The sequence below is a fragment of the Saimiri boliviensis genome, chromosome 7, assembly GCF_048565385.1.
Source record: "Saimiri boliviensis isolate mSaiBol1 chromosome 7, mSaiBol1.pri, whole genome shotgun sequence".
Classification (NCBI taxonomy): domain Eukaryota; kingdom Metazoa; phylum Chordata; class Mammalia; order Primates; family Cebidae; genus Saimiri; species Saimiri boliviensis.
In genome coordinates, this window is record NC_133455.1 from 125,170,348 (window position 1) to 125,189,100 (window position 18,753).

General features: G+C 43.8%; 1 protein-coding gene across 1 annotated transcript in view; it reads right to left on the reverse strand.

Moving 5' to 3' along the window:
* Positions 1–18,753, reverse strand: part of ANO2 (anoctamin 2) — a 358,642-nt gene that overhangs the window by 23,964 nt on the left and 315,925 nt on the right. The gene's annotated exons all lie outside the window — the stretch shown is intronic.

Sequence of the window (18,753 nt, forward strand, 5' to 3'; positions counted from 1 at the left end):
TATCTGAATAAAAACAGTGATAAAACTTTTCCAAGAGATTCTTTTGGGACTTGTCACTAAACTCTTACGGGATTAAACTTGAACCTACATCTTTCTCTTCTGGAGGAAAAGTCAAATGGCTGCAAGTGTGCAGAGAACGTAAGCTTGCAGCTCTTAAAGCAAATGAAGAATTTCCTTTCATCAGGCTCTGAGGAAAAGCCCATGATAGGGCTGGAAGAGGCCTGTGGCAATGGAGCTTTGAAGCCCCACTTTGGGATCAGGGACAGTGATGATTAATGTCATGGCAAACTCCTGGGCCAGCTTTCTTTCCTCCCCTCCGAGATGGGGGAGTGGGAGACTATTCCTGAAGTCCTTCTTAGTAAGCTCTTCAGGAAAAGGTTTGATATTGGAGATTCCCTCGAAAGCCCGCTGCTCCCCTCCCAGGTTTCTCCAGCCTAATCCCTCACTCTCAGGTTTCCCTTTGTCTGGAGCCAGCCCATCCCCACACCCACTGGCCCAAGGGGGCTCTCGGCCCCCAAACCCCTCCTCAGGCTGATCCCAGCCTCCCTTCACCTCACAGCCCCTCCCCCAAGCCTGCTAGGTCCCAGCCCAGGTTCCAGCTCAATTTAGAAAAATGTAAATATAATACATCTCCCCCTGCTGCCTCCCTCCGCTGACGACCTGCCCCACCATTCCTACTGACAGGCCGGAGTGGGCTCAGCGCACTTCCTGTCTGCATGGGTGGTCCTGGAAATCTCAGGGAAGTAGGCTGACAGCTGAGAGCAGGGCCAGGGATCACCATGTCAGGCACACCAGAGGCAGTGGGCAGCTTTGGTTTCATTGCTCTCATTTTTGTTCAAAGTCTAAGACACAGGCCCTTCTGGAATTGGTGAGGTCTGGCCAGTTGGGAAGGAAGGAAGAAACGTCACTCCATTCCATCCTTCCACGGAAGCCCAAGTTCCTATAGGGCTTGAAGAAGGTCTTCCATAGGAGGGTCTGGAGAGGGACTCTAGGCTCAATTCCGCTAGTGAGCCATCTGGGTGACCTTAGGCAACTCACGTCACCCCTGGACCTCTTGGCTTCAAGGTGCATTGTTCAACCAGGATGTATGAACTAGGATATCATCACTGGAAGGGTCCCTGCATGTCATCCGGCTACCTGGTTTGAAACTTATTATTCCTGTCAAGACACTCAATGAAAAATGATGACATGCACTTCCATTTGTGTATGCTGAAACTTCTCTTGCTCAAAAAACATCTAGAAATCTAAGAAAGAGGGTGACACTGACTCTGTTTGGCCTTATATTTCTAAAACATTGGCAGTAGTGAATTACTCGTGGCACACTGCACAGTTGGGTTTGACCACAGACCAGTGGGTTGCATCACTGCAGGGGAAACCTCCTTCTCTGGTCGATTTCTTTATGATTTCCAGGAAGAAAGGGAAGCCCAGGGAGATGATACGGTGTCATGCCCAAGGCCGCACTGCTAGATAGAAGCAGAGCCGGATGTGCACCCGACTCTCACCTGACACCCTGGGAGCATGGGAAGGAGAGACGCTCGCCCTGCCTACACTGATCATCTAAAGATAAAAGAGGCAGCAGATGTGAAAGGGCTTTTACTTCAAAGACAAGGGTGCAGAGAAATCAGAAGTCGTGATACGGTGACCAAGTTTTAGTTATCCACGGAGATGGCAGAAACTATTGCCCCCAACGAGGTTTTGACATCTGCTGTGGACTTCAGTCTTCTCTCCCACCAAGCTATTTCCCAGAGCTGCTATCGATGAACTGCGCGGGTGGGTTCACGTTACACCTTCTCTTATTTCCCTGGCTTACTCTCCAGAAAGGAGTGCTTAACAGGCCTAGGGTGGGGGAGGGGAGGGAGCCGAGGAAGGAAAGGGGTGGCAGGAGAGGGGGACAGGGAAGGAGGAAGAGGAGAAAGAGAAACAAGGATAACCACCTCTCTTGATAATCCACTCACTGGATTATCAGCCCATAAATGAATGAGAATTGACCGCAGCTCAGCATCCCTAGAAACTGAGATTCTGTTAGCCTAGCTAAGAGAAAGCTGGCGACATCAATGATTCGCTCATTTATTCAGTTACCCCTTCACAGGCTGACACAATAAGTTTTAAGTGCCCATGCCCTAGGAGGGCACTGGGCAAGGCCCTGCAATTTGAAGAATCTGTCCTTGGGAAATTAATTACCAAAGGCATCTCTATTTTAGGAAACAGCTTATCTGAAACCGTGTGGGGCAGGGGCGGGGGGGAGGGGTGAGGAGCAGGTGACATGAGAGCCGGCTTTGGATACCTGCATGAGACAGTGCAGGCAGGTCCAGGGCCAGGAGCGCACTCAGGACAAGCAGGACGGGAGGGAGCTGTAGGATGCGGAGGATTCACTTTCCTGGACCACAGGACATGCGGAAGGACCTAGGATTAAATAAAGGGGAAGCATGCTCTGGGAGAGCCTCACTAGGAGCACGGGAACCCTGATGGTTTTGGACAGTGGAGGATATGACCAACACTACACCTCAGAAAGAATAAATGAGGCAGACGAGAGACGGTGGTGGCTGCAAGTGGCTGCACTGAGGATGTAGTTTATTTTTTTATTTTTTCCTTAAAAACAAAGCACCGCAGAGGAGGCAGAGCAGATAAGAGCAGATTCCTAAGATACTCTAGAGCAAGCTTGTCCAACCCTGGCCCACAGGCCGCACCGCATGCAGCCCAGAACAGCTTTGAATGTGGCTCAACACAAATTCACAAACTTTCTTAAAACATTATGAGATCTTCCTTTGCAATTTGTTTTAGCTCATCAGCTATCATTAGTGTTACTGTATTTATGTGTGGCCCAAGACAATTCTTCCTCTTCCAGTGCAGCCCAGGAAAGCCAGACAATTGGACACCTCAGCTCTAGAGGAAAGATCGTCGACACAGCAAACCCACTGGATGGGAGGCATATGGAGACAGAACGGAGAATGAACCGTGATGTTAGATTTCTCAGCCAGGGGCCTGGAGGATGGCGGGGCCAGTAATGTGGCAGAGAACTCAGAAAGGAGTTAAGGGGATGAAACCTGCAGGCAGAAAGCCTTCGGAATGTCTCCCCTGAAAGGGATTCTCCTCTGGGCCCTTTCCTGCCTTGTCTGAAGTCTTGAGGCAAGCCTGGGGCAGTGAGAGGGAGAAGAGCCTCCTGTTCAGAGTTTGCTCGGCCAAAAGAATGAGAAGAACAGGCGACCGTTGAGAACAATCTGCTGGTCAGCTGGAAGCTGCAAAGGCCTAGCCTCTGCAGCAAGCATCACCAGGCAAACCATTTTCCAGAATAGTAAGGTCCTTTCTTGTAACTGTCTGTTTGGCCATATGAGGGGCCAATGGAATTTCTCCTTTGTCCTTGGAAGGTCTGCTGAAAAATCAACTCACAATAAGGCAGATTAATAAGAGAAAAAACTACCGGCCGGGCACTGTGGCTCATGCCTGTAAACCCAGCACTTTGGGAGGCCAAGGGGTGCAGATCACCTGAGATCAGGAGTTCAAGACCTAGCCATGGTGAAACCGTATCTCTACTAAAAATACAAAAATTAGCTCGGCATGGTTGCGGGTGCCTGTAGTCCCAGTTACTCAGGAAGCCAAGGCAGGAGAATCGCTTGAACCCAAGAGGCAGAGGTTGCAGTGAGCCGAGATTGTGCCATTGCGCTCCAGCCTGGGCAACGAGAGTGAAACTCTGTCTCAAAACAAAACAAAAACTACCAATTTATTACTGCTATACACACGGGGAAAATCACAGAGCGATTGCCCGGTGTCCCAGCGCAGCACAGGTACTTACGTACCCTGCTTCTTAGGGGAAAGGGGGTGAAGAAGTGTGATGATTTTAGGAGGACAGTAAGTGATTTCAGGGGAATTTCATGGGCTTAAAGAACACGCAATGGTTTGGGCCAAAGTCCGGTGGGTCTGCAGATCAGACAATGATTTGTGACAAAAGTCTGTCCAGGTTTGTTGGCCAACTTTAGTTTTCTTTCCTGCAATATGGGTTCAGTTCATGAAAACTCAGGGAAGGGATTAGTGTAATTGTTATTTCCTTTGGTAGGTGCAGACTTCTAGGTGGCTAAGGGAAATTCAGCCTGTGTTTCGGGAGAGGTAGAGGATGGAAAGAAGAGTGGGAGAGATTGTTTTCCTTGGTGCGTCTGTCTGGTCTTATGTAGATAGGAGAAAAATCTCTTCTAGCATTTGTTCATCTCTAGGGTCTTCAAATCAAAATAGTTACTATGCCAGAGTGTCAGACTTTGGGGTAAAGTTCCCTGAGCCCCTCCACACATCTCTCTCTGACACCAGACCCTTAAATGCTGGAAGTCACAGGCCATGTCTGTTGTCTCTGTGTCCCCAGTGCCTGGCAGCAGTGCAGACACCACAGCACTGCCCTGGGGAAGGGCAGGAGTGGGGGTCACCGTAGAGGGAGGGATGTGGCCTTGGAGTTGAGGTCAGGCCAAGTCTGAAAGAGATCATCCCATCCTGTCCACTCACACTAATGACTTGACCCCTTAAGTGAAAGGAATAAATTAAGATCAGAGGTGACTTTTCTGATAATAAACAATAAACATGGTTCACTTTGGTCTTGGGAAACTAAATTTTAAAAATACACAAATACGTCCACAGTGAAGAAGGTGGCCCACATGTCATGGAATCAAAAGAAGCAAGGCTGCTTCTATTTTCTTCTACCAAGGAAGAAAAAAGACTTACGGGGCCATTCATTGAATAATCATTTGATTGAGTTACTAGGTTCTAGTACCCATGCTGAGTGTTGTGACTACAGAGGAATAAGCCACCGCCCCGTCTCCAAAGCACTCACATTTTGAAAGTGTGCAGGTATGGGAAAAGACGGGAAGAGACAAACTGAGGATGGGAGAATGAGAAAATGGTGTCGAGAGCAAACGTGTCTGAGCCTGAAACACTCAGCAGGAATTCACAGGTAGGCGGCATGGCATAGGCAGATTGGACATGGGAGTGTGAGATGACCAGGCACACACACGAAGGCCTGTCGAAGATGCGAAACAAGAGCCAGCTGGGGGGTGCTCGCATCTGCTGCACTGACGGTGCGAACTTTACCTGAAAAGAAGTCAGTAGCATTGAAGGATATTAAGTAGAAAAATGGATACAGTCTGGTTTGCATTTTTTTTTTTGAGATGAAATCTCACTCTTCCACCCAGGCTGAACTGCAGTGGCATGATATCAGCTCACTGCAACCTCCATCTCCTGGGTTCAAGCGATTCTCCTGCCTCAGCGTCCTGCGTAGCTGGGATTCAGGCACATACCACCATGCTTGGCTAATTTTTGTATTTTTAGTAGAGAATGGGTTTTATCACATTGGTCAGGCTGGTCTCAAACTCCTGATCTCATGATCTGCCCACCTCGGCCTCTTAATGTGCTATTACAGACATAAGCCATGGTTTGCATTAAAAAAAAAAAATTCTAAAAAACAAGAAGGAAAGGTAGAAGGAGCGAAATTTTAAAAAGCCGGGAGACAACTTAGAGGGTATTTGCAGTAACTCCAAAGAGAAATGGTGAGAGTTCAAGTAAGAATCCAAAATTCTCAGTAGAGACAAAGTCAGCGAGGTAAGTATTCACAAATAGAAACTCTCCCCAGTTAGAGCTGATGCAGAGTCAGAAAGAAGTCACGGAGATTAACACCAGTCCACGGACATTTCTCCTGAACCCGGAGGCTCAGACTTGCCATTTCAGGAGCCAACTCGAATGCGACCACAAGGTCTTTAATGCCTGGTCTCTGAGAGGAAACTGCCTCATGTATTTCCCTGCCAGGGTGATTTCTGCCTGGTGCACATTTCCAGAGAACAGTAGAGACTGGGGGCCCTTCGCCCTTTAAAGCAATTATCTGGCTTTTACTCCAAATAAATGAATCAGTAAACATACAATCACTGAGGCACTTCCCTTTCTGTTAGGGTTTAACAGCTCATGACCAAGAAAAGTAAGATCTGCTCTCATGACTGTGTGAATGACAAGAAATTCATCTCATCACCTACAGAAATAGCCCAAAGGCTTCAAAATTCTGGTTACATTTAAGAAGCTGGGGGAGGAGGCATCCCAAGATGGCTGAATAAGAGGCAGGTCCGGAAAGCTTGCAGCAAGAGAGATGCAGAAACCGAGTGGTCTCCACAATTCCAAACAAGGTACCCGGTTCATTTTGTGGGTCCAGTTGGACAGTGGGTATAAACCAAATAGGGCAAGTTGAGGCAAGGCGGGGCACTGCCCCACCCAGGAAGTGCATGCAACAGACCGGAGGACCGGGAACCTTCCCCTATGGGACTTCGGTTTGGATACAGTCCTCCTCCCAAGCCCTCTACAACCCACAGAACAGGAGATCTTTGTCAGGCTTAAAAGCCTCAGCGAGCTGCCTGAACAGGGCAGAACAGCAGCTTCGGCCAGTGCCGGGGCTGTCAGCACAGATCTAGGCAGAAGCACTGAAAAGCCAGAAAGCTGGCTGGATGGAGTCACCCGCCCCTGAGAAGGAAGGGGAACTGAAAACAGGGAAACAGCCCATATGGCAGGACAGGCCCCCTGCACAAAGCCCAGAGGCTAAAAAACTCTCACTCCAGAGTTTTGCACCCAGAACATCAGTTAGAGAGTGACCAGGAATGATGGAGTTCGGCGGGGGGATGGGCAGCCGCCACTGCAGAAGCCAGCCTAATTTTCCTTAGTAAATAAAAGACACAGCAGCTCCACTGAATCCATGGCAGCCCAGCAGTGCCTCTGCAGGCAGACAAAGGAAAGGCCACCTCCCCAAGCAGCTACCTGAGATCAACACTATTTAAACCCAACAAGATGAGAAGAAACAAGCACAAGAAGAATGAAACCATCAAAAACAAGAACGCCTCTCCTCCACCACGAGATCACAGCTCCTCACCAGCAAGGGAACAAAGCTGGACAGAAAACGAATTTGATGAATTGGCAGAAGCAGGCTTCAGAAGGTGGGTAATAACAAACTTCTCTGAGTTAAAGGAATATGTTCTATCCCAATGCAAAGAAACTAAAAACCTTGAGAAACGGTGAGACAAAATGCTAACTAGAATAACCAGCTTAGAGAAGAACATAAACGACTTGATGGAGCCGAAAAACACAGCACAAGAACTTCGAGAAACATACACAAGTTTCAATAGCTGAATAGATCAAGCAAAGGAAAGGATATCAGATATTGAATATCAACTTAATGAAATAAAATGAGATGGCAATAAAAGAACAAAGAGTGAAAAGAAATGAACAAAGCCTTCAAGAAATATGGGGTTATGTGAAAAGACCTAATCTACACTTGATCGGTGTACCGGAAGATGACGGGGAAAAAGAATCCAAGCTAGAAAACACTCTTCAGGATACTATCCAGGAGAACTTCCCCAACCTAGCAAGGCAGGCCAACATTCAAATACAGGAAATACAAAGAACACCACAACAATACTCCTCTAGAAGAGCAACCCTAAGGTTTGAAACGAAGGAAAAAATGCTAAAGACAGCCAGAGAGAAAGGTCAGGTCACCCACAAAGGGCAGCATATCAGACTCACAGTGGATCTCTCAGCAGAAACCCTACAAGCCAGAAAACAGTGGAAGCCAATATTCAACATCCTTAAAGAAAAAACTTTCAACCCAGAGTTTCATATCCAGGCAAACTAAGCTTCCTAAGTGATAGAGAAATAAAATCCTTTACAGACAAGCAATTGCTGAGAGATTTTGTCACTACTAGACCTGCCCTACCAGAGCTCCTGAAGGAAGCACTAAACACAGAAAGGAAAAATCAGTTCCAGCCACTGCAAAAAAGAACCAAATGGTAAAGACCAATGACGCAATGAAGAAATTACGTCAACCAAAGGGCAAAACAACCAACCAGTAATAAAATGGCAGGATTAAATTCACACATAACAATATTAACATTAAATGTAAATGGACTAAATGCCCCAATCAAAAGACAGAGACTGGCAAATTGGATAAAAAACCAAGAACCATCGGTGTGCTGTATTCAGAAGACCCATCTCATGTGCAAAGACACAAAGAGACTCAAAATAAAGGGATGGAAAAAGATTTACCAAGCAAATGGAGAGCAAAAAAAAGCAGGGGTGGTGATCCTAGTCTCTGATAAAACAGACTTTAAACCAAAAAAAATCAAAAGAGACAACAAAGGGCATTGCATAATGGTAAAAAGACAAATACAACAACAAGAGCTAACTATTCTAAATATATATGCACCTAATACAGGAGCACCCAGATACATAAAGCAAGTCCTTAATGACCTACAAAGAGACTTAGACTCCCACACAATAATAGTGGGAGACTTTAACACTCCACTGTCAATATTAGACAGATCAACAAGACAGAAAATCAGCAAGGAAATCCAGGACTTGAACGCAGATCTGGACCAAGCAAACTTAATAGACATTTACAGAACTCACAACCCCAAATCCACAGAATATACATTCTTCTCAGCACCACATCTCACTTACTCTAAAATCAACCACATAATTGGAAGTAAATCACTCCTCAGCAAATGCAAAAGAATGGAAATCATAACAAACAGTCTCTCAGACCACAATGCAATCAAATTAGAACTCAGGATTAAGAAACTAACTCAAAACCTCACAACTTCATGGAAAATGAACAACTGGCTCCTGAATGTTGACTGGATAAGCAATGAAATGAAGGCAGAAATAAAGATGTTCTTCAAAGCCAACAAGAATGAAGACACAACACACCAGAATCTCTGGGACACATTTAAAGCAGTGTCTAGAGGGAAATTCATAGCAATAAATGCCCACAGGAGGAGCAACATTTTAGGATCAAAATTTAAAGAGTTAGAGGAGCAAAATCAAAAAACTCAAAAGCTAGCAGAAGATAAGAAAAAAGTAAGATCAGAGCAGAACTGAAGGAGATAGAGACACAAAAAAACCTTCAAAAAAATCAACAAATCCAGAAGCTGGTTTTTTGAAAAGATCAACAAAATAGATAGACCACTAGCCAGACTAATAAAAAAGAAAAGAGAGAAGAATCAAATAGATACAATAAAAAACGACAAAGGGGACATCACCACTGATCCCACAGAAATATAAACTACCATCAGAGATTACTAAAAACAACTCTATGAACACAAACCAGTAAATCTGGAAGAAATGGATAAATCCCTGGACACTTGCACTCTCCCAAGACTAAACAGGGAAGAAGTTGAAACCCTGAATAGACCAATAACAAGGGCTGAAGTTGAGGCAGCAATTAATAGCCTATCAACTAAAAAAAGCCCAGGTCCAGATGAGTTTACAGCCAAATTCTACCAGAGGTACAAAAAAGAGCTGGTACCATTCCTTCTGAAACTATTCCAAATAATGCAAAAAGAAGGAATCGTCCCCAACTCATTTTATGAGACCAACATCATCCTAATACCAAAACTGCACAGAGACACAACTAAAAAAGAAAACTTCAGGCCAATATCCACGATGCACATCAACGCATAAGTCTTCAGTAAAATACTGGCAAACAGAATGCAACAGCAAATCAAAAAGCTTATTCATCATGATCAGGTAGGCTTCATCCCAGGGATGCAAGGCTGGTTCAACATATGCAAGTCTATAAATATAACCCATCACATAAACAGAACCAAAGACAAAAAAACACATGATTATCTGAATAGATGCAGAGAAGGCCTTCGACAAAGTTAAACAGCCCTTTATGCTAAAAACCCTCAATAAATTAGGTATCGATAGAACATATCACAAAATAATAAAAGCTATTTATGACAAACTCACAGCCAATATCATACTGAATGGGCAAAAACTGGAAGCATTTCCTTTGAAATCTGGCACAAGACAAGGATGCCCTCTCTCACCATTCTTATTCAATATAGGATTGGAAGTTCTAGCCAGAGCAATCAGGCAAGAAAAATAAATAAAGGGTATTCAATTAGGAAAAGAGGAAGCCAAACTGTCTCTATTTGCAGATGACATGATTGTATATTTAGAAGACCCCATCATCTCAGCCCAAAATCTCGTGAAACTGATAAGCAACTTCAGCAAAGTTTCAGGATACAAAATCAATGTGCAGAAACCACAGGCATTTCTATACACCAATAACAGACAAATCAAGAGCCAAATCAAAGTGAACTCCCATTCACAATTGCTACAAAGAGAATAAAATACCTAGGAATACAACTAACAAAGGATGTAAAGGATCTCTTCAAGGAGAATTACAAACCACTGTTCAATGAAATAAGAGAGGACACAAACAGAAAAACATTCCATGCTCATGATTGGGAAGAATCAACATCGTGAAAATGGCCATACTGCCCAAAGTAATTTATAGATTCAACACTATCCCCATCAAGCTACCAATAACCTTCTTCACAGAATGGGAGAAAACCACTTCTAACTTCGTAAGTAACCAAAAGAGAGCCTGCATAGCTAAAACAATCCTAAGCAAGAAGAACAAAGCTGGATGCATCATGCTGTCTGACTTCAAACTATACTACAAGGCCACAGTAATCAAAACAGCATGGTACTGGTACCAAAACAAAGACATAGACCAATGGAACATAACAGAAGCCTCAGAAGTAACACCACACATCTACAATCATCTGATCTTTGACAAACCTGAGAAAAACAAGCAATGGGGAAAGGATTCCCTGTTTAATAAATGATATTGAGAAAACTGGCCAGCCATGTGCAGAAAGCAGAAACTGGACCCCTTTCTGATACCTTACACTAAAATTAACTCCAGATGGATTAAAGATCTAAACATGGCCGGGTGCGGTGGCTCAAGCCTGTAATCCCAGCACTTTGGGAGGCCAAGGCGGGTGGATCACGAGGTCAAGAGATCGAAACCATCCTGGTCAACAAGGTGAAACCCCGTCTCTACTAAAAATACAAAAAATCAGCTGGGCATGGTGGTGTGTGCCTGTAATCGCAGCTACTCAGGAAGCTGAGGCAGGAGAATTGCCTGAACCCAGGAGGCAGAGGTTGCGGTGAGCCGAGATCGCACCATTGCACTCCAGCCTGGGTAACAAGGGTGAAACTCCGTCTCAAAAAAAAAAAAAAAAAAAAAAAAATCTAAACATAAGACCTAACACCATAAAAACCCTAGAAGAAAACCTAGGCAAAACCATTCAGGACATAAGCATAGGCATAGGCAAGGACTTCATGACTAAAACACCAAAAGCAATAGCAACAAAAGCCATAGACAAATGGGACCTAATCAAACTCCAGAGCTTCTGCACAGCAAAAGAAGTAAATATTAGAGTGAATTGGCAACCAACGGAATGGGAAAGAAATTTTGCAATCTACCCATCTGGCAAAGTGCCAATATCCAGAATCTACAAAGAACTAAAACAGATTTACAAGAAGAAAACAAACAAACTCATTCAAAAGTGGGCAAAGGATATGAACAGAGACTTTACAAAAGAAGACATCTATGAGGCCAACAAACATATGAAAAAATGCTCATCACCACTGGTCATTAGAGAAATGCAAATCAAAACCGCATTGAGATACCATCTCACACCAGTTAGAATGGCAATCATTAAAAAATCAGGAGACAATAGATGCTGGAGAAGATGTGGAGAAATAGGAGGAACAGTTTTACACTGTTGGTGAGAGTGCAAATTTGTGCAACCATTGTGGAAGACAGTGTGGTGATTCCTCAAGGACCTAGAAATAGAAATACCATTTGACCCAGTAATCTCATTACAGACATATACCCAAATAATTATAAATTGTTCTATTATAAAGACACATGCACACATATGTTTGTTGCAGCACTGTTTACAATAGCAAAGATCTGGAAACAAACTAAATGTCCATCAACAATAGACTGGATAAAGAAAATGTGGCACATGAACACCATAGAATACTACAGAGCCATAAAAAATGATGAGTTCATGTCCTTCAAAGGGACATGGATGAATCTGGAAACCATCATTCTCAGCAAACTGACACAAAAACAGAAAACCAAATACCACATGTTCTCACTCATAGGTGGGTGTTGAACAATTAGAACACGTGGACACAGGGAGGGGAGCATCACACACTGTGGTCAGTTTGAGAGGGCTAAGGGAGGAACAGCAGGGCATGGGGAGGGTGGGAAGGAATAATGTGGGGAGAAATACCAGATATAGGTGATGAGGGGATGAAGGCAGCAAACCACCTTGCCTTGTATGTACCTATGCAACAATCCTGCATGATCTGCACATGTACCCAGAACCTAAAGTACAATTCAAAAAAAAAGAAGAAGCAGCAGCTGGAGGAAGGCTCCAAGGGAGATAATTGAATTCCTGAGACAGGATTATAATAGGGATTACTTTCTGGATGGCTACAGAAACAAAAGCTTATGTGTTTTAGATAAACAGATGACAAAGAGAGCCCATTTGAGATTCCAGACTTGTCAACAGAGCCCTAAGGGCTTAGCGTTTTCTGAAAGGACAAACATCCTGGAGTGCTTAGAGCTCAGGCTTCTGATTCTTAGGGGTGCCTTGGGGTCTGGTATGCTCATTCTTTAACCATTAGGGGACAGACTACACTAATGGGATGGGAAGAACCTTCAAGGTCACTATATTCAGGAGCTTCAAACTGTTTTGAGTCAAAAACTTTCTAGATATGAGAGAAACTGAACTCTGACAATAACCACGGTGGCCAATGTTCATTGAGAGTCTACATGTGCAAGCACTGTTTATCACTCTGCATGCGTCACCTGATTCCCAGAATAGTCCTATGGGGTAGGTGCTATTATCATAAAACTTGTTTTTCAGATGGGAAAAACTGGGCCTCCCTTACTTTAAGCCTCAAAACCAGAGTCATGTAGCTAGAATGCAGCAGGGTTAGGATCAAAAGCCTAGTAGTTCAACTGCAGCGCCCATCCCAATCACGCTTAGCTGCTCGATGAACTTTGAAGAGGTTATTCTGCAGCCCAGTCTTTGATTGTACATGAAGAAAAGTAAGTTCTTAAAGTGTTAAGAGGATAGTTCAGAGATGAAAGAGATGAAAGAAACCTAATTCAGAAAGCATTGTCCTCACACTTAAATAAAATACAAAACAAAATAGCCCTGTCTCTAGAACACGTCTCTAAGATTGAAAGTCACAGCAAAATGAACTAAAGAATTCTGTGAGTGAATCCAATTTGAAAAATCCCTGTGTGATTCCTCTTCCAGATAAGACCGCATCAATATCAACTGAAATTTACTCAGTCAGTATCAGGAACAACCCAAATTGCTAAAGAGACTGTCCGGTCTCCAGACTTGTTCCTCCCTTTAGGGGCTTAATAAATGTTTGATGAATAAATAGATAAATGATTTGTGCACCTGTGTTTTCTGTTTTCCTCCCAAGCCTTACTATGCCTCTTCTGCACTTGCTGTCCAATTCCCAAGCAAAGAGTATGCAGTCACAACATTGGCCAAGATTTTACAACTGCTCCATATGGCCTGATGTGAAATGCAAGCCTGTCTGGTCTTCAGAGTTCTCCACTAATCCCAGGTCTGTATCTGAAACCTCCATACCTCAAAACTACCATTTGCTTTTCTTTGTCAACAGTTACTCGTGGCAGGGTATAGTGGCTCATGCCTGTAATTCCTGCAATTTCAGAGGCCAAGGTGGAAGGCTTGCTTGAGTTCTGGAGTTAGAGACCAATCTGGGCAACACAGTGAACCCTCACTGCTACAAAAAAATCAAACAAATTAGCCGAGCTTGGTGGTGCATGCCTATAATGCCAGTTACTAGGGGGGCTGAGGAGAGAGGGTCGCTTGAGCCTGGGAGGTCAAGGCTACAGTGAGCCATGATAGCGCCACTGCACTCCATCCTGGGTGACGTAGAAAGACCCTGTCTCCAAACAAACAAAAACAAACAGTTCTTCATGGCCAGGAGACTCACTGCACTTGCCAGTCCTTGTCCTTGGAATGCTCTTCTCCGTTCTTATCATCTATATGGAGATCTCCAGAATCAGAAGAGATCTTGGGGATCACTAAATTAACCTCCCACCTACAGCCGGAAACCTCTTCGGAATATCTGTCGTTCACCATCAACCAAGCCCTATTTTGAAAGTGTAAACTTTCAAACCTTGTCTTGTAAAGTTATTATTATAGAGTTACCTCTGTCGAGAAAACTTCTCTCATTAATTAATACATGCAGTTATTCATTCATTCTCTCAGCTTTGTGTATCAGACATAGCGAGGGTTTGTTGTTGTTGTTGTTGTTGTTGTTGGAGATAGGGTGTCACTCTGCCACCTAAGCTGGAGTGCAGTGGTACAATCATAGCTTGCTACAACCTCAAACTCCTGGGCTCAAGCAATTCTTCCACCTCAACCTCCCCAAGTGGCTAGGACTATAGGTGTACCACACTACAGTCTACTATTTTTCTTCTTTTTTTCTTTTTTCCTTTTTGTAGAGACAGGGTCTCACTATGTTGCTCAGGTTGATCCTGAGCTCCCGGCCTCAAGCAATCCTCCTGCCTCGGCCTCCCAAACTGCTGGGTTTACAAGCGTGAGCCACTGCACCTGGCCTGCAGTGTCTGTTATACGGCAGGAAATGTGCCAGACTCTGGAGGCTGTGAAGATTAATAAGCCATGGTCCCTACTCACTGCGCTTTAGAATCTAGTAGACTGGGTCTGTTGAAGAACATATATGTAAGCAATACTATCATAATTCAGTAAGATCCATCAGCATGTGTACCAAACACAATATTAGGACTGCAACAAATAATGATTTCTCTCAAGAGAAACCGGGGCTTACCTGGGAAGACTTCCTAGAGGAAGCACCATGTCAAACTAAGCTAAGGATGAGTCTAGAATATTCAGGTCAACAACATGGAATGGAGTGGCGTAGGGGGCTGGTAATCTCAAGCTTCCCATATGCTGATAATTCTTTCATATCACATCACTTCAGGATATTAAGTTTTTTACACTCACTGAAAGAGTATTCTCATAGATTGTCCATGCCTGGGTGAGCTGGTCTTATTCTTTCAGAAAGCAGTTTGGTAAAATGAATCAAGAACCATATAATGACCACACCTAATCATACCTGTGTGAATCCATCTGGATGAAATAATACTATAAATAAAGATTATATGCACAAAGGTAACGCTTATGAGAGGACTGAAACAGGAGAATTGTGAAAAAAGCCTCCACCGGAAGACAGGCAAGTGAACTATGGCATGCCTACTCAAGGGATTATTACACAGCTATTCATTTTGAATGTTACGTGACAACTTGGAAATATTTATTTGTATAATGGTAAAAAAAATAATAAATGTGTGAGTGTGATCACAATTTTATTTTTAAATTCATGTACATAACAAAAAGGGTCTAAGAAATGGCACCAAAATGCTAAAAAAAAAAGTTAAAAAGTTGGATTTGGGAGACATGTTCTCTTCTTTTCTCTTTTCAAGATTCCAGGTATAAGATTGTTTTATTCATTTAAGTTGTGGGGTTTGTTTTTGTTTTTGCTTTTTCAGTCTATGGTCCGAACCTCACTCTCTACAATCTTGGTGTAAATTCCTTCCCAATGTCACCAAGTAAATCTTCTAGTTCTTTACTTTTATTTCACTCTTCTCATTTCTTTGTAAGCACTCGAGTTTAAACACATAATAACATGGTAGATGTGTATTCAGTGGCATAGCCCTGATACAACAGAGCATATTTCCCTAACTCTGCCTTCCTCAGGCTTCAAAACCATTAAGATAAATAACACTGGACACTTAATACACAGTTTTTATATGTGCTAGGCCTTCTTCTAAGCACTACATTAGCACTAAGCACTAAGACCCTCTTCCATTCATTAATTACTCACAACAGCCCTATGAGGGAATATTATTATCTTTTTTAATAGCCAAGCAAATTGGGAGACACAGCGGTCTTGATAAGAGTAAGTGGATAACTTACTCAGGGTTATCCAGCTAGTTGGTCAAAAGCTGGGATTTGAGCCCAGAAACTATGGTGCAAGAGTCTCCTCTCCTTTTTGTTGTATTTTAATGTTTTATTTCTCTTTTTTCAACTCTAAAGTTCAGGAGTGCAAGTGCAGGCTTGTTGCATAGGTAAACTTGTGCCATGGGATTTGTTGCACAGATTATTTTATCACCCAGGTATTAAGCTTAGTATCCATTAGTTATTTTTCCTGATCCTCTCCCTCCTCTCATCCTCCACCCTCCAACAGGCTGCAGTGTGTGCTGTTCCCCTCTGCAGGTCCATGTGTTCTCGTGGTTTAGCTTCCACTTATAAGTGAAAACATCCGGTACTTGTTTTTCTGTTCCTGCATTAGTGTGCTAAAGATAATGGCTTCCAGCTCCATCCATGTTCCTTCAAAGGATATAAGCTCATTCTTTTTCATGGCTACATGGTAGTCCACAGTGTATATGTACCACATTTTCTTTATCCAGTCTATCATTGATGGGCATTTAGGTTGAATGCATTCTTTGCTATTATGAACACTTCTATGTACATAAACTAGAAAACTTTAGGGTCTCTGCTGTAATCGCTCAAAAGAGGAAGCTGTGAAATAGCTGAACAGACAGGCTGACAGACATATAAAACCCACACATCTACTTGGTGGTGGCGACGGTGAGACCACTGGGTCAGAGGGTGGAGGCAGACAGACAGAGCTCAGGGATTCTTAACGTAAGCCCCTTCTCAAATGGAAGTCTCAATCTCTAGCAGCACTTTCTTTCTGGGTAACAGGATGGCAGATGAAGAATGGCATCTGAAATATGAGCAATCACCTTTGTGTAAATACAGCATCAGAGAGGGATTAGAGGTAGCTCTTAGCCAAACATGAAAAGCATAAAGGAGCTACACGTTTTCTTAAACCAGGTCTTGATATTTTCTTCATCTATTATTTCTGAAGCAGACATAATGATGGTTTCTTCTCTGGTGAGTTGTTCCAGATTACCACACTGAGGCTTTGCCTAGAATTTTAGAAATCCCAGGGCTAGGACAAAATTTTCATGGCCATCTGATCTAGGCCCTGCCCGTTACTCCACTGTTAACATATGCATGCAACTTCTTATAAGAGAATAGGAGAAATGTCCATTAGAAATGATGAGTGAGGTATCCTGTGCACACAAAGGTACTGAGGCCCTCTGCTGCTGTCTCAAACCCCTGACCTCAGGTGATCCTGAGGGTACTGAGGGTACCGAGGGTACTGAGGTCCTCTGCTGCTGTCTCAAACCCCTGACCTCAGGTGATCCTGAGGGTACTGAGGGTACCGAGGGTACTGAGGCCCTCTGCTGCTGTCTCAAACCCCTGACCTCAGGTGATCCACCCATCTTGGCCTCCCAAAGAGCTGGGATTACAGGCGTGAGCCGCTGCACACAGCCTATACCTAAGCTCCTAATCTTTGGTATCCTATGCTTCCAATTCATTAGCTCCAAGTCTTGGAAAGAGGCTTCTCAAACACCCATTCCAATAGATGATCAGGATTATGGTCAAGTAGTCAAGCGTGCAAAGGCAGAGAATTCATGGCTTCCAAGCCACATTTAACACGATTGTGTTCCATAAGCCTGCAGTGACTAGGGGAAGGGAGCGGGAGCCAAATGCAAACACAATGATAGGTGCAATGACACTAAGTATTGAATTAAATATTGAGTGATTCTTTTGTGGGATCTTATTGATGTTTCCCTATAAACCGAAGATTGAGTACAGCTAGTGCTCGACTTATGACCACGGTCGGGACCGCGGAACGGTCGTAACACGATTTGGTCGTAAGTTGAGTAGGCTATATGTACAGTTGAAATGGTGCATGCGGAGATGGTAGTGCTGCCGGAAGCTGGTCCGCACTGTCGTATGCCCAGCTGGGCAACGTTTGCGCTGCCAGACACGGAGCAGTCGGGACTAGCGATTGTGGTCGTAAAGTCGAGTGGTCGTAAGTTGCATAGGTCGTAAGTTGATCAATACCTGCAAATATTTAGATGCTATACCTAAGATCTTTCTTTTTTTCTTTTTCACTCTGTTGGCCAGGCTGGAGCATAGTGATGCAATCTCGGGTCACTGCAACCTCCATCTCTCAGGCTCAAGCAATTCTCGTGCCTCAGCCTCCCGACTAGCTGGGATTACAGGCGACCGTTACCAAGCCCGGCTATTTTTTGTATTTTTAGTAGAGACAAGGTTTCACCATGTTGGCCAGGCTGGTCTCAAACCCCTGACCTCAGGTGATCCACCCGTCTTAGCCTCCCAAAGTGCTGGGATTACAGGTGTGAGCCACTGCACACAGCCTATACCTAAGCTTCTAATCTTTGGTATCCTATACTTTTAATTCATTAGCTCCAAGTCTTGGAAAGAGGCTTCTCAAACATCCATTCCAATAGATGATCAGGATTATAGTCAAGTAGTCAAGTGTGCAAAGGCAGAGAACTCATGGCTTCCAAGCCACATTTAAAATGATTGTGTTCCATAAGCCTGTACTGATGGATGCTCCTGCCTTCGAGCCTTATCCAAAACAATTAGAGGCTCTGCAACTAAAAATACACCTCTCACTCCCTACCGAAATAGACCCAACTTTTTATTTAAAAGCTTTAATCTTACCCAACCTTGTCTGATCAAAGTAGGGGACTCTCCTATATTCTCCAAGTCAAGGTGTAGATATCCTTGACCCAAGTGTCATCGGATACTTTACTCTTCTTTCATGGAAACTGTATTTTTAAATTTCAGATTTTACTATTTCCCTTTCAGCTTTATCAGTAATAGAAAACACGGGAAGGGGCCTGAGAGATCGAACTTCATTTTACAGATAAGGAGAGGCGTGCCAAGGAAAAGAGAGCATCATCCGAGAATCATC